The 5,141-nt window shown below is 50.3% G+C and overlaps 1 non-coding gene across 1 annotated transcript; it reads right to left on the bottom strand.

The window, feature by feature from the left end:
* Positions 1–1,542: 1,542 nt before the first annotated feature.
* On the bottom strand, positions 1,543–1,624 carry TRNAA-AGC. Its single transcript has one exon. It is a non-coding gene; the product is annotated as a tRNA-Ala (tRNA).
* Between the last annotated feature and the right edge of the window lie 3,517 nt (positions 1,625–5,141).

Raw genomic sequence — 5,141 nt, 5'->3', positions numbered from 1 at the left:
GCCCGACCGTCTAGCCAGTTTTCTATCCACCTTACCGTACATTCATCCAGCCCATACTTCTTTAACTTGCTGGCAAGAATACTGTGGGAGACTGTATCAAAAGCTTTGCTAAAGTCCAGAAATAGTACATCCACTGCTTTCCCCTCATCCACAGAGCCGGTTATCTCGTCATAGAAGGCAATTAGGTTAGTCGGGCATGACTTGCCCTTGGTGAATCCATGCTGACTGTTCCTGATCACTTTCCCCTCCTTTAAGTGGTTCAGGATTGATTCCTTGAGGACCTGTTACATGATTTTTCCAGGGACTGAGGTGAGACTGACTGGCCTGTAGTTCCCTGGATCTTCCTTCTTCCCTTTTTTAAAGATGGGCACTACATTAGCTTTTTTCCAGTCATCTGGGACCTCCCCCGATCGCCATGATCGCCATCAGTAGCGTAGCTAGCAGGGTTCAGGGGAAGCAGCCACTTCCCCTCAGCATGTTTTCAAAAAGCAACGCCTGCCAGGCTGGCACTGGCAGCAGCACAGCCAGAGGAGCCATGGGTGGGGGGCGGCAGGCGCAGAAGCGGCGCCTGCCGGGCAGCACGGCCGAGCCATGGGGGGGCGGCAGGTGCAGAAGTGGCGCCTGCCGGGCAGCACGGCTGGAGGAGCCATGGGGGGGCGGCAGGCACGGCTGGAGGAGCGAGGGGACCGGCTCCTTGGCCATCATGCCCCATGCTCAGTGCGGCCCCAACATCACCGCAGCCACGTTCTTTGGCGGTAGCTCAGGGCTCAGCAGCCAATCGCTCCCCGGCCCCCACTCCTTGCTAATGCAGCGGGCAGGGGCAGGCGAAAGGGCCCTTGTGTCTTTAAGGCCGCCTGGCTGGCGAGCCCCACATGGAGCACACCGAGCACCGGCAGCAGGCTGGGGACAGGCGGTGGCGCAGGACAGAAAGTAAGCAGGCAGGGGATCCGGTGCCTTGCACTGGGGGGTCCGGGTGATGGGCTCCCCGGTGCTGGGCCTGCAGGGCCGGGGCGCAGGCCGTGCTGTCTAGACATGGAGGGGCCCTGGCATGGCGCAGGAGCCTGGGGCAGGGGGGACGGGACCCCATGGGTGGGGCCGGGTGGCATACCTGGCGGGGGATACCTGCAGACCGTGCTGGGCAGGAGAGACTCTCCCAGGATTGTGGGGAGATGGGGGGTATCTGCACCCCCAGGAAGCCTGCAGGAGTCCTGAGCCAGCCCTGGGATTAATCTGGGGGGAAACGGGAGTAGTCGGAGGGTGTGGCCAGAGGAGGAGCCAAAGGAGGGTGCCTTTTTTATGTTTGCTCCCCCTACATTTAAAACCTGGCTACGCCACTGGAACCAGTATAATTAAGCTGACCTAAGCCATGGTTAGATAATGTTAAGTGAAAGGAAAGATTGTTCTGTCGATGTAGCTATTACAGGGATGGAAAGGCTCTCCAGTCACTGTAGCAACAGTCTATTCCACAGTGCTTTAAGTGTAGACAGCCTCAAAGTGAGACCAGATGTGGCTTTGTGGATGCTCAGATAACAGCAATGCTTCCATAGTTAGCAGGATTTAAACCTGCATGGGGAAACCCCAATGAATTGCTAGTCCATTGCTTTAACCACTCAGCCACAACTACTAGATGTACAGCTGCTTCACTACACACTGATTCTGTTCTCAATGAATTGTCACTTCAAATTGCTCAGACCAGCTTCTCCAGCACACTCACGGCTATGCATTAGTGTAAGTGTGTCCATGGCTGAACAGCAAGAGTTCCTGCCCATTTCCCTTCCAGCTGGAGCATGATTAGAGTGTGTTTGTGGTTAACAACATTGCTATAGATTGTTGTTCATTCCCCACACTGACAATTCAGACAGTCCGGTTCCTATTTGAATCTCCACCATATCATTTCAATAGCCAGGGTCAGGATTTCTCCGGGGCACTGAAATTTTTCAGGGGCTTGGTGCATGAACTCAGCCTTGCATTCCATCCCTGATGTTTCATGGACTAATAACAGCAGTGTAAAGAAAGAGCTGAGCCAATATCTCACTGTCAGAGGTGAAGGTGGCCACATCCCCTCTGTCTGACCATTGCCATTGCAGGAGAGAAGGTTTCAATGGAATTGAATGCCCTGGCTCAGACAAGAGACACAGGGAGGTTTTGCTGTTCATGGATCTGTGCAAAGGAAATTGTGTCTCTGTGGATATGGCTACACTGCCCACAGGATCGGCGGGTAGTGATTGATCTATTGGGGATCAATTTATTGTATCTAGTGTAGACTCGATAAAATTGATTCCCAATAGCTTTGCCATTGACTCCGGAACTCCACCGTGCAGAAGAGATTGAAGCGGAGTCGAAGGGGGAGTGGCAGCAGTCGACTCACCGCCGTCCTCACAGCCAGGTAAATCGACGTGAGATACCCTAGCTTCAGCTACGGTATTCACGTAGCTGAAGTTGCGTATCTTAGGTCGACATCCCACTCCCCCAATGTAGATCTAGCCTATGTGAAATTGAGGAGGGAAATGAAACATCCACATGGTGGCCCAATGCCCTAAGGAATGTGGGTGAAGGACTCAGGCTGAGAAATTTTTTAACAGGAATTTGTATCAATGTATTGACCTGATTAAAAGATATGGCTAAAAGGCAGCCACTGTTGTTAGTACTTGTGTTTGTGTTAATTCCTGCTAGCTACACAGGGGTTTGATGTAGCTGCTTTCAATCCTTCGGCTCTGCCAGGATAAGTAGCATTTCAGGCTGTCACTGAACTGAAGGGAGATCATATTTTGACAGGTTACGTCTCCTCTTAAAGGTGTTTGTCTGTCTGGCAGCCCTGGTTCCCAGGTCTCTCCTGAGGGAAGAAAGTTTCTGTGCAAAATACCAAAACTTTTAACAGAGAGGAGAGAAAGGCAATGGCCACATGATGGGACCAGTGTGTACCACAACATGGTTCTTTTATGTGGGATGACTCTGAACATTGACTGATCTCCACTCCCTTGGATTTAAAGAGATGTTTAGTTTTGCGCTTGGGAACCTATAAAGCTGAAGCAATTTTATGGATCGTGACACTACAATTGAAGGGTTATTTAAAGTTGTAAAAATTGTTAAAAACACTTAGCTTAAGTTGGAACTGCCTGTTATTAAAGGCTTGTTTCCCCACATCAGTTCCATAAGCTCTGCTAGAAACACCGTGGGTTCTCTCATGACTCGGTGGGAGCTAGAGGGAATCGTCCCCTGCTGCCCTTGGCTCCAGGCTGATTTTTCTTGGGAGGGGACATGGAATTGATTTGTTTGCTGTTGAGGAGGGAGTCAGGCCTGTTCTCAGGGAACGAGAACTCCCAGCATCTTCCCAGCCCAACCCAGGCTGCTGCCCTGTCCCAGCCTCTGTTCCCCTGGGGGACCTGCATGTTTGACTCTAGAGCAGGCTGGAAGCAGCAGCTGAGGCAGAGGACAGCCTGAGCTGGGCAGATGCTAGGAGCAGAGCACCAGAGGCCTCTACTGGCTCCCTCCTCAGCAGCAAACAATCAGTCCCCACCCACACCCCGGGACAGCAGCCTGGAGCCAAGGGCAGTACCCAGTGGGGGTTTCTCTTTTTCCTCTTCCTGGGGTGAGCAGGGATCTGGGGGTGTTTCTAGCAGAGCAGTTGGAACTGAATTGGGGAACCAGCTTTTAACAACAGGCAGCTCAAGTTCAGACAGGAATTGGAGTCAGATTCATTCACTGTTCAGAATCAATGTTCACAGAAGCCTGTTGTGTTTCATTTCTTATGTTCTGCTGCCATCGTGTGGCCATTTCCTTCCCCTCCTTTCTGTCCAAAGCACAGAGCCCGGTTTTTCTTCTTTCTTCTTTCCTTCCTCAACAGCCCCCTTCCTTGGAGAGCCCTTTGCTGAGATCTGGGTGGGGAACAGCCGTTTCTGAGGATTAATTTCACATCATATTTGTTGCTGATATATAGATTTTACAGCCAGACTAGATCACTAGGTACCTCTGCTCTGACCTGATTCAGAACAGAATCCAGAGAATTTTACCCAGTGACTCCTACATCCACCCCAAGATCTTCTGGCTGAACAAGGAGGGTTCATTCAGAAAGTGATCATGTTTGGATGTAAAGGTGTGAAATGATGGGGAAATTGGCCCCTCTTTCAAGTTTTAATTTTGTAACTTCTACATCTAGACCAGGGTGGCCAATCTGAGCCTGAGAAGGAGCCAAAATTTCCCAATGTAACTGCCAAACATGCACCTTTGTATGCAACCACCGAGGCAATGGTGACCCTTCCTACCATTATCATTATCCCTTTGAAATAATGATAACGATGGACACTTGGCTTTTTATCCCAGTGTGCCCTGGACTTCTACAGGCTGCATTAGCCAATCCATCCATTCAGCACTTGCAGATGGGCACATCTCTATTATGCCTGAATCTTGTAGAGCTATGAAAGGCTGCTAGATACCACGCCAGGCCAGGGCTGGGAAGAGAGAGACAGCATCCGGTTTCCTCTATTGTGTCCATCTCGCTTTTTCTTGACTAGTTTCTCCTCTGCACCAATTTGCATTCTTTCTTTTTGAGCCTGGCTAGCTCAGGTGGTAGTGCATCAAACTCTTGATCTGAGGATCCAGCATTCAAGTCCCTGGTCAGGTGATAAACTACTAATTGAGATCTTAAAAATCTGTCTTTCTGGAGTCCTTGTTGGTGTTACTTTTTGTCTTCAGGATTTTGCCTTTCCTAAGTAGGGCCTTTGTGTGGGGGGGATTGAAGGGGCAATTTCCTGACATCCCCTCTGTCCTTGCAACCTGGAGGAATAAAGGCATATAGCTTGTTCCTCCCCTGCACACAAACACACAAAATATCTTTAGGGAATAAGAATCACCTGCTGCCTTCCCCTGTCCTGCTGGATCCCCAAATGAGGATGCTCTTCAGCCTGAACCCATGTCCCCTTTATTCCCAGTGCCCCTTAGTCCTGTTGTGGAAAAATTGACCACACCGTTGATTTTGGGTCAGACACACTGAAGCACCTTTATTGGGGTACACAATACAATTATGCATAAAGGGAAGGTCGGCGTATCCCCAAGCAAGGGGAACAGCCGCCTTGCATAAATCACACAGCTTCAAGCTTATAAAGGTAAAAACCGCAACGCGTAATTATGCATTACAAATCTTA

The sequence above is a fragment of the Mauremys reevesii genome, linkage group 22 (assembly GCF_016161935.1).
Source record: "Mauremys reevesii isolate NIE-2019 linkage group 22, ASM1616193v1, whole genome shotgun sequence".
Lineage (NCBI taxonomy): Eukaryota > Metazoa > Chordata > Testudines > Geoemydidae > Mauremys > Mauremys reevesii.
Note: the sequence above shows the minus strand (reverse complement) of the source record. Positions and strands in the feature narration are given on the sequence as shown.